Genomic DNA, 11,719 nt, shown 5'->3' with positions numbered 1-11,719 from the left:
CAGGGAGAGATAAGAGGAAAGAGGCAGCGAGGAGCTGCAGAGTGAAGGCTCTTGTAAGTGAGTAAGAGGAGCTTGAACTGTAAGTGGGAATGGATAGGAAGCCAATGTAGTGACTTGAGAAGAGGGGTTATCTGGGTGTAGTGACCATGGAGAGAGAGGAGTCATGCAGCTGAATTTTGGATGGATTGTAGGGGAGAGAGAGGGATCACTGGGAGACCTGTGAGGAGCAGGTTGCAGAGGTATAAGCAGGAGGAGATGAGAGAGTGGATAGGGGTTCTGGTACTGGTTCAGAAAGGAAGGGACAGATTTTGTGATGTTAAGGAGAAAGAAATGGCTCATTTTACAGTACTTTGGATGTGTTTACAGAAGGACAGAGAGGAGTGGAAGATGACTCCATGGTTATGGGCTGAGGGGACTGGGAGGATTACAGCATTCTCCAAAGTAATTCAGGAGAAGGGAGGAAGAGGGGCCGTGGGTTTGGTGGGAAAGATAAGGAGCTCTGTCTGGGCCACGTTGAGTTTCAGGTGGTGAGGGACATCCAGGCAGCAATGTCAGACAAGAAGCTGAGATTTGGGACTCGATTCCTGGGGTAGAGAGGTAAATCTGGGAGTCATCAGCATAAACATGGAATGGAAAACAATGAGAGGATGGTCGGGATGGGTGAATAAACCCTGAGGGTAAGTAAAACATTAAATACTGGTATAAAACAGGAAAAAAGAGCAACATCCTGGCAAGCTCTGTAATGCTCACAGTATGGGAGATAAAGTCCTGGATCTAGAGGCAGTCTTGGAAGGCACGAGGAGGGATTTAGTGAAGCCTGGAGAATGGCAGCTAAGATTGAATGATAAAAAATGCAGAATGGGGACGCTCTTCAACAATCAATCAGGATTGGCTGTTTAGGCAGTGAGCTTCACAACCCCGATCATATCTACATGCTGATTTTCTCATTGTAAGCCTGCATAATTTAAGACTGCTGTGGTTATATTACCGACAACGTTCCCTGGATGGTGTCCAAATGCAAAACTGCCGATCAAAAGCAGTTTTCGTTCAGCTGACAAACTGCCAACCTCCCCAGGCCTGAAAGCGCAGTGACTGCGGACCCTTCCGAAGGCCCAGTTAAGGACGATGCGATGTCAGCTATTTTACCTGCCTCTGATCTCACGGATCTCCCAACTAGAGATGAATTGCGAGGCTGCTTCCTGGAGATCAGGTCAGATCGTAAGCAGCACAAAAGAGAGCTGCTTGACTCCATATCTGAAATAAGCGAGGATTTAACGGTGCTGGGTAACTGCATGGATGAAATTGACACATCATTGAAGGCCATGCTGATGCCTTAAATAATCTCTCGGAACGCAGAAGCTTATCTTAACTGAAGTGGCAGTGCTAGCAGAAATGTTAGAGGACACTGAGAATTGCTCCAGGCGCTGCAATTTAAGGATTAGGGGAGTCCCTGAATCTGATGCTTATAGAGATGCTCCTACATACTTTCATTACAGACTGACACAGCAGGGTCTACTGATAGCCATCTTAACCAGGTAAAGATTGAAAGGGCCCACAGAGCTCTTGGCTTCAGATCTGACAACCGGGCCAAGGACATAGTGCTGTGCATGCACAGTTTTGCCCAAAGATCTCTTATTTTTGATCTGGAGTGGAAGCAATCTGATTTGTCATGAGGAGAACATAAGAACATATGAAATTGCCATGCTGGGTCAGACCAAGGGGCAGATTTTCAAAGGGGTACACGTATAAGAAACGCGCATACCCCCCGAAAACCTGCCCCAAGTTCCCCCTGCGCGTGCCGAGCCTATGTTGAATAGGCTCAGCGGCACACGCAAGCCCCGGGACGCGCGTAAGTCCCAGGGCTTTCCTGGGGGGGCGTTCGCGGCGGCGCATCATCCGGAGGCAGGGCCGCGGTCGAGGTTCCAGCCAGGGGGCGTGGTCGAGGCCTTCGAAACTGCTCCCGGGCCTGGGAATCGCACGCGCGAGTTATGCCTGCCTTGGGCAGGAGTAATTTTTCAAACAAAGGTTGGGGGGGGGGGGGTTTAGATAGGGCTGGGGGGGTGGGTTAGGTAGGGAAAGGGAGGGGAAGGTGCAGGGGGGTGGAAGGAAAGTTCCCTCCGAGGCCGCTCCGATTTCGGAGCGGCCTTGGAAGGAACAGAGGCAGGCTGCGCGGTTCGGTGCATGCAGGCTGCCTATTTTGTGCAGCCTTGCATGCGCCGACCCCGGATTTTAAAAGATACGCGTGGCTACACGCGTATCTATTAAAATCCGACTTACTCTTGTTTGTGCCGGGCAGGCGTACTTTTTTAAAATCTGTCCCCAAGGGTCCATCAAGCCCAGCATCCTGTTTCCAACAGAGGCCAAACCAGGCTACAAGAACCTGGCAATTATCCAAACACTAAGAAGAACCCATGCTACTGATGCAATTAATAGCAGTGGCTATTCCCTAAGTAAACTTGATTAATAGCCATTAATGGACTTCTCCAAGAACTCATCCAAACCTTTTTTGAACCCAGCTACACTAACTGCACTAACCACATCCTCTGGCAACAAATTCCAGAGCTTTATTGTGCGTTGAGTGAAAAAGAATTTTCTCCGATTAGTTTTAAATGTGCTGTTTGCTAACTTCATGGAATGCCCCCTAGTCCTTCTATGATTCGAAAGGGTAAATAACCGATTCACATGATCTTTTTTTAATTTATTTATTTATATTTTATTGGATTTTAAACTGAATACATAACATTGCAATACATTAATACCATATTGTATGTAAAACACGGTACATCGTAGCAAGATTCATAGAGAGACCAGGAAATCTTCTTGTCAACAAACCGTGGGCAGACATGAACATAACATATTACAAAAATGCAAAAGTGTAATAATGCAATAAGTGAACTCGCTAAGTTACAACATCACGCAATAAACTAATGTATGTAAACCATGCTGTTGTAGTCTCAATTTCTTCCACTCACATAGCTTGTTCCCCTGGTATAACCCCCCACCCATTCCCTCCTCCCCCCCCCACCAGCGTTTTACCAACATGTCAAACCCGTCCGCTCCATATCTGGCGTGTCATTGAGAGAAACAGAACAGTGGAAGTTAAAGAGTGTGGGTTAAGTGGATTATGAGAATGTGGGATAATAACATTGCAGTCTCTGAAAAGATTGACTCCTGGAAAGCCTTTGTTGGCTTTTCAGACTTTCCCCCCCCCCACCCCCTTTCATTTAAATAGTGGTCTTTCCCGTCAAATATGGTTCCCATTTTTTGGAATTTAGATAGCTGATCATTGTGTATAGCCGTAAGATGGCTTAGATGATAAACTTTGTCCAATCTGGCAAACACATCGCCTAATGCAGGTGTCTCAGATTTCTTCCACCAGTATGCAATTTCGCACCAGGTTGCTAGCACCACTTGCATTACTAGTGATTTTTGCCAAATCGTACCCCCTTCTGGAGCAACATGTAATAGGCAAGTCGTGGGTTTCATTGCTACTGTAATCTTTAGTGTAGTTTGAATATAGTCCATGACTGCCTTCCATGTCTGTTCCACTTCGGAACACCCCCACCACATATGAAAGAAGGTACCAACCATTCCACACAACCTCCAACATTGAGTATTGGGCCGTAGGGACATCTTATGTAGCTGGTCTGGCGTTAAATACCAGCGATATAATACTTTGTAGCCATTCTCTTTTAGGGTTGTGGATACTGAACTGCTGCCTATGCGTAAATGGCAATTCTCCCAAGCCTTGTCAGACATAGTTTCAGCAATGTCCAGCTCCCATTTCAGTTGATGGGTAGGTTTAGCTCCCTGCTGCCCATTTAATAACGCATAAATCCTGGAAATGGGTCTCCATAAGTTATCAGCATTCTCACAAAATTTAACAAACAGGGTCTTCTCCAGACCCAACAGCTTGACTAGTCTATGTGTGGAAAAGAAATGGGCTAGTTGTGACTATGCATAGTGATCTGACATATTAAGGGAGTATCTTTCCTGTAACTCCTGAAAGGGTATAAGTTTATGATCTTTCCATAATTAACTAAGTGTAGTGAGCGCCTTGCATTGCCATCTCCCAATGAAAGTCCTATCCAGTCCTGGGGGGAATAATAGATTGTATAAGAATGCTGTATGATGATAGGCGATATTATCTCCTATAAGTTTCCCTTTCCATTTCAGCCAAGCTTGCATCACCACCGCCGAAAAAGTTGTCATTCTGACCCCTCGCACTTTATGCGTCACCCATATTCTATATGTTAAGGGCGGTTCTCCCGCCAGCACCCGTTCTATCATTATCCAAGGTTTAAACTGCCCTGTACAATGCCAATTAACAACTACTGCTAGTAAATTGGCGACATAGTACCTTAATAAGTTGGGGAAATTGAAGCCCCCATGTAATTTATCTTTGTATAAAACTGATCGGGCTACCCTGGGAGATTTCCTTTTCCATACAAAGCGAAACAATTTTCTTTGCCATAGCTTTAGCGTCCTGGCAGGAACCCTAACTGGAAGCGTCTGGAAAAAGTAGCAGAATTTTGGTAAAACCGACATTATTACTACCGCTATACGACCCATCCATGATATATTTGATTTGTCCCAACAGTCAAGATCTTGTTGAATTGATTTGACAAGAGGTTCATAGTTTAATTCGAACAACTGTGCTTGGTTGGAGCTTAACTTAACACTCAGATATTTTACCCATTGCTTGGCCTTCTTGAATGGTAATTGAGCCGTAATTGAGCCGCTAATGCCCCATAAAGGGCCTCTTCCATGGAAATATTCAGCAGTTTTGACTTGTCCTCATTCATTTTAAACCCTGACACTCTCCCAAATGTTCAGATCTCCTGTACTAGTTCCTTTAAGGACAGCTTGGGTTCAGTAACTGTGAACAGTAAGTCATCCGCAAAGAGAGAGATTTTGTATACAGACTCCCCCACTTGGATGCAATGAATGGCCTGGTGTCGCCAAACTTTTTCGGCTAAAGGTTCTAATGATAGGGCAAACAAGAGAGGTGACAAGGGACACCCTTGCCTAGTCCTTCTCTTAATATCAAATGGATGAGAATATGCTCCATTAATCTTGATACGGGCTTGGGGATGACCATACAGTTTAGCCACCCAGGTCTTGAAATTAACACCCAACCCCATTTTTGTAAGTACTTAGAAGAGGTATGGCCAGTGAACTCTGTCAAAGGCTTTTTCTGCGTCTACTGACAGGAGTGTTGTCGGGATGTTGTTCTGCTGTACATATTCTATTAATTCAACGACTCTGCGAACATTGTCTGATGCTAGTCTCCCTGGGATGAACCCTGATTGATCGTGTGCTATTAAAATCGGAGCTACCTGACCCAGTCGTCTGGCTAAAATTTTGGCTAGTATCTTTAGGTCTATATTAATGAGCAATATCGGCCGATATGAGCCGCATAGAGTGTGGTCCCTTCCCAGTTTCGCCAGGATGCTGATCCCTGCGGTGTTAGCTTGTTGGGATATCCGTCCATTTTACTCAAATCATTAAAGGGGCTGCTAACAACGACCCAAAGACTTTATAAAATTTCCCTGTGTACCCATCCAATCCTGGAGACTTCCCCGGCCTTAGCTCTTTTATGACCTGTAGTGTTTCGGTAAGTTTCACTGCTCCATCTAAAAGCTCGCACTCTTTTTCATCCAGCATTGGTAGGGGGATGTCTCCTAGGTACTGAGAGATCTCTGGGTCGGGTTATCGTCCCATCGGAGTCATATAACTCCCGATAGTATTTATTAAACCTTTCCCCTTTCTCCCCTGTGAGTTAATATAGTGCCCATGAATATTTCGAATTTTTGTGATTTGTGTTTTGGCCTCCTGTTCTTTTAATTTCCTTGCCAATTGCTTACTCGCCTTATTACCATACTCGAAATGTTGCTGTTTGAGTAGGTCGAGTTGGTGTGCCACCCTTCCCAGCTCTAAATCATGCAGTTCTCTACATGCCTCTTTTAATTGTTGGGTGATATGAGCCTCCATGTCTTGTTTGTGTCTAAATTCCAGCACAGCAATAGATTCCAAAAGCTGCAACCTCCTCTTTGTGGTTTCTCGTTTAACATAAGCTGCCCGAGAAATAAATAAACCCCTTAGCACCACTTTCAGGCTCTCCCATAACGTACCCGGAGACACCTCCCCATCATCATTGGTGTTGAAGAAATCCTGGATCGCCTTTCTGACCTCCTCTATAAACTCTTTATCATCAAATAAGCGATCGTTGAGATGCCAGAACCGCGTCCCATGATCCTCTCCTAGCTGACGAAGCTTTAACCATATCGGAGAATGGTCGGACCATGTTATATTGCCAATTTCTGTTTCTAAAATCTGACTCACTAATGCTTTATCAATTAAGAAATAGTCAAGTCTTGAGTAGGACTGATGCGGGTGGGAAAAGAAAGTGTAATTGTGTGATGTGGGATTTAGCACTCTCCATATGTCAGTAATTCCTCTATCTCAGTGGTCCCCAACCTTTTTTGCACCAGGGACCGGCTTCAAGCAAGACCATTTTTCCATGGCCCGGCAGGGCGGGGCAGGGGCGGGGCTTTGGTCATATGAGGGCGGAGTTATGGAGGGGGTTGGATTTTCGTGCACACATCGTTTAATTATGACATTTATAATGTGAATGTGACTCAACTCACCATAGGTTCTCACATGCATGACACACTGACCCATGATCGTCACGGGACTAGATATAAAAGTACAGTTTGTATCCACGGGAACCCCCCTGACCCACAATAATGGATGTAAAGCAGAATTATGACATTCCCCATACAACTCACCCTACAAAAAAGATATTCTGGTTCTGGTGACATCTCAGTAACAGTAACTCAAACTCCTTCTACTTCCAGGCTCAATAGCCCTACTTATGAAAAGACAGCAGTTTACCACCAATGCATGTCCTCTTGAGAAAACACAACAAATAAGACCGATACAAACGCTTACATGCTAGCAAAATATCTCATCTCGGTAACAGACACAGAACCGACCTAACATACTCCCAGGATCTGTTGCAGTCCCGGGTCGGCCCCGGGAGCGCCGCCTACCTCGTCGGGCTTCCGGGCCCTCTCTGCCCTCCCCGGGCCTCTTGCCACCGCGCTCCCGACGCTTGCGCACCTCGCCCGGGCCTGCACCCTCTTCTGCCGCCACGCTCCCGCTCCGTCGGAGCAGCCGGCGTCTCGCCGCAGCTGGCTCCGCCCCCTAGGCGCACGCGCGCGTCCCGGCTCCAAATTTAAAGGGCCAAGCGCGGGGAAACCTGGTTCCTCCCTCGGGTGACGTCAGACGCTGCAGGGCTACTTAAGCCCTGCAGTCACTGTTCCCAGGGCCTTGCAACGAGGTTCCCAGGTCGCTCCTGTTCCAGTTGCGGTGTTCCTGTTTGTTCGTGTGCTTCTCTGGCTCCTGACTCGCTTTGGCTGACATTGATTCTCTGGTTCCTGACTCGCTTTAGCTGACGTTGATTCCCTGGTTCCTGACTCGCTTTGGCTGACATTGATCCTCTGGTTCCTGACTCGGTTTGGCTGACATTGATTCTCTGGTTCCTGACTCGGATTGGCTGACGGTGGCTCTCTGGCACTCGACCCAGGACTGGTGAACGACGACCCGCTAGGACCCCTTCAAGGCTCCATCTCTGAGGACTCTCCTAAGTCCCAGCGGCCGGACTCTTACGAGCTCCTCTCGGGGAGTACCGGCTTCCAGGGCGAAGACCTTCTACTACCAGGCCAGTCCCACCTTCTCTTCATTCATCCTCCTGAGCCCTTGGTCGCATAGGGCTCTCCGTGGTACTTTTCTCCGGCCATCCTCGAGTCTGCCTCTGCCGCCTCCTGGTCGGGACCGCTGCTGCGAACCCTCACAGCAGCTCATCCATTGGTTCCAATCGGCCCAAGGGTCCACGAAGCCAACAGATTGCAAGGCCATGGACCCGGCGGACCTTGCCGGCCTGAAGGCTATTCCGGGCATCGCCCAGAAGCTACAGCAGCAACAGATTTGCTTGGACACTCTGATGTCAACCGTACAACGGCTAGCGGACCGTGTAGAAGGGGCTCCGACCACCAGTGCTGCGGCATCCGCCTCCCAGGCCAGCTCCGGATTCCCCGCTCCCGTACAGATGCCGGCTCCATCCCGGTATTCTGGGGATCCCAAGGCGTGTCGGGGCTTCCTCAACCAGTGTTACATCCGCTTTGAGTTGCTGCCAGAACAATTTCCCTCCGATCGGGTCAAAACGACGTACATAATCTCCTTCCTGGATGGGAGGCCTTTGTCTTGGGCGTCGGCCCTCTGGGAACGCCAGGATTCCCGACTGAACAACTTAGTACAGTTCATCACATCCTTCCGTAGAGTCTTCGATGAACCATCTCGAGCCTCCACGGCCGCCTCAGAACTGCTTCAGTTAAGACAAGGGAATCGGGCCCTGGAGGAGTATGCCATGGAGTTCCAGACTCTTGCCACAGAATTGGCGTGGGGAGCCGACAGCCTGCACGGCATTTTTATGGAGGGGCTTTCCCCACGTCTCCAGGATGAGCTCGCAGGTCGAGATCTTCCGGACGACCTTCAAGAGCTCATCGAGCTGGCCGGTCGGGTAGACCGGCGTAAACAACGCCGTTTTCGAGAGCGACGGCCCGCTCAGGGACAGACCATCCGCAGGACCACTCCGCCTCGTACCCGGCCTTCCCCGCCTGCAGTCACGACCGCCTCGGCAGAAGAGCCCATGCAATTGGGACGAGGTCCCCTGTCTTCTGAAGAGCGGAAACGCCGTCGTACCCAAGGACTGTGTCTCTATTGTGGGGGCAAGGGACATTTCCTGGCCCGCTGTACCGAGCGTCCGGGAAACGCCCGAACCTAGAGTCTAGTGGGGAGTTGACTCTAGGCAATATCTCATCCAACTCCCCATGTATCGTACCGGTACGACTTTGTCTTCCCGAAGGAGGATTTGACACTTTAGCCCTGCTAGACTCTGGGTCCGGGGGGAATTTCATCCTCCAAGAACTAGTGCAGCAGCTCCAGCTCGGGGTCCTGTCCCAGGAACCGCCCGTGCGTGTCTCTTCTATCCAGGGGATTCCACTTCCGGGTACCATCTCCACTCGCACAAGTCCACTGAAGCTTCAGGTCGGTGCCCTGCATAAGGAGGAGATCTCCTTTCTTATTCTTGAAAAGTCTATCCACCCAGTCGTCCTGGGTCTACCCTGGCTCAGGGAACACTCGCCAGTGATAGATTGGGGGTCGCTTCAGATTACGTCCTGGGGTTCGGCGTGCTTCCATCGTTGTCTTCCCGCTCGTCCTTTGCAAACGCTACCTCTCCTCACGACCCCCTTGACGGTTCCACCACAGTATCACGCCTTCAGGGACGTCTTTTCCAAAGAAAAAGCTGAACTACTCCCGGAGCATCGACCCTTCGATTGCGCAATCAACCTGCTGCCAGGGACCACACCGCCCCGTGGGAGGGTCTACCCATTGTCCCTGCCAGAGACTCAGGCTATGTCAGCATATATTAAGGAGAACTTGGAACGGGGTTTTATCAGACCATCTAACTCCCCAGCTGGGGCCGGGTTTTTTTTTGTTGGGAAGAAGGACGGGTCTCTTCGCCCCTGTATTGATTACCGGGGTCTGAACCAAATCACTCGTCGTGATCGCTACCCGTTGCCCTTGATCCCGGAGCTCCTGGATCGTCTTCAAGGGGCTCGAGTATTCACCAAGCTGGACCTCAGAGGGGCGTACAATCTCGTACGGATCCGCCCGGGAGATGAGTGGAAGACCGCTTTTAATACCAGGGACGGTCACTACGAGTACCTTGTCATGCCATTTGGTCTCTGTAACGCCCCGGCAGTGTTCCAAAATCTGATGAACGAGGTCCTTCGCGACCTCTTATATACCTCGGTCATTGTGTATCTAGACGACGTGTTGATATATTCCCAGGACCTTGCGGCGCACCGTCAACACATGCGTCAGGTTCTGCTGAAACTACGGGAGAACCGGTTGTACGCCAAACTGGAGAAGTGCCAATTCGAACAAGAATCACTGCCTTTCCTGGGCTACATCGTCTCCTCTACCGGCTTCCGCATGGACCCGGATAAAGTAACCGCCATCAAGAACTGGCCGCAACCGTTGGGAGTGAAAGCGATCCAGCGCTTTTTAGGCTTCGCCAATTTCTACCGCCAGTTTGTCCCGCACTACTCCAGCCTGGTGGCTCCTCTGACAGCCCTCACACGTAAGGGTGCGGATGCGCGAAGGTGGCCTCCTACCGCTGTACAGGCCTTCCAGGATCTCAAGGAGGCTTTTCTGCAGGACACTTGCCTCCGACATCCTGATCCTCAGCGCCAGTTCATTATAGAGGTGGATGCTTCAAACATAGCTGTGGGGGCTGTGCTGCTCCAAACCTCCAAGAATGGCAAGTCCTGGCCATGCTCTTACTTCTCCTGCAAGTTTTCGCCCGCGGAGAGGAATTACGGGATTGGCGACAAAGAATTGCTGGCCATCAAGTTAGCTTTCGAGGAGTGGCGCCAGTGGCTGGAGGAAGCTCAACATCCAATCATAGTTTACACCGACCACAAAAATCTGGAATACCTGTCTCGCGCCCAGAGGCTCAATCCCCGGCAGGCACGCTGGTCTCTCTTTTTTAGTCGGTTCAACTTCTCTCTTCATTACCGATCCGCGGCCAAGAACGTTAGGGCAGATGCCCTCTCCCGCGCCATGGAGGTTGAAGATGGCTTAGAAGCTCCCCAATACATTCTGGACCCGGCCAAGGTTCAACTGGCGGCCACAAAACTTGGACCGGCTGGGAAGACGGTGGTTCCAGCCCGTTCGAGAAGGAGGGTCCTAGAGTGGGTGCACGACACTCTGACGGCTGGTCACCCAGGGATTACCCGGACTCTTGAGCTTCTAACAGAGTTCTATTGGTGGCCACGGGTCAAGGAGGATGTCCAGCACTATGTCCAATCATGTCCCACGTGCGCACAGCAGAAACCGCTACCGGGTCGTCCCTGGGGTTTGCTCCAGCCACTCCCCATTCCCACGGAAACGTGGTCACACATATCCACAGATTTCATCGTGGAACTGCCTCCGTCAGAGGGTAAAACCGTAATTTGGGTCATGGTTGACCGTTTTTCGAAAATGGCCCACTTTGTGCCTCTTGCCAAGCTGCCCACTGCTCCAGAACTGGCCGAACTATTCGTCCATCATATTTTTCGACTACATGGACTGCCCTCGCATATTACCTCGGACCGGGGTCCCCAATTCACAGCCAAATACTGGAGGGCACTGTGCAGGAAATTCGGGATACAATTGGATTTTACCACAGCATTTCACCCTCAGAGCAATGGACAAGTGGAACGGACAAACCGCACTCTGAAAACCTTCCTTCGAGCCTTTGTAGGAGACCTCCAAGACAATTGGGTCACCCTCATACCATGGGCTGAGTTTTCTTATAATCGCCACAAACATTCCGCTACGTTACAACCCCCCTTCCAGATGGTTTATGGGAGGGTTCCCAAGCCTCCGCTGCCATTGTCTGTACAGGTCTCTTCTCCAGCGGCGCAACTGACGGCCAGCCAGCTCCACCACCTCTGGCGCACCACCCAGGAGAAGCTTTGTAGGACCGCAGCCCCCTTCAAGGAGTACGCGGATCGATCTCGACGGCCCGCCCCGGTCTTCTTACCTGGATCTAGAGTATGGTTAAGCACCAAACACCTTCAATTGCGGACTCCCTCCATGAGATTGG

General features: G+C 49.9%; 1 protein-coding gene across 2 annotated transcripts in view; it reads left to right on the top strand.

The window, feature by feature from the left end:
- Positions 1–11,719, top strand: part of LOC115083461 (gastrula zinc finger protein XlCGF57.1-like) — a 389,522-nt gene that overhangs the window by 283,214 nt on the left and 94,589 nt on the right. The gene's annotated exons all lie outside the window — the stretch shown is intronic.

The sequence above is a fragment of the Rhinatrema bivittatum genome, chromosome 2, assembly GCF_901001135.1.
Source record: "Rhinatrema bivittatum chromosome 2, aRhiBiv1.1, whole genome shotgun sequence".
NCBI lineage: Eukaryota > Metazoa > Chordata > Amphibia > Gymnophiona > Rhinatrematidae > Rhinatrema > Rhinatrema bivittatum.
The sequence above is the reverse complement of the archived record's forward strand: the minus strand, read 5'-3'. Positions and strand labels throughout refer to the sequence as shown.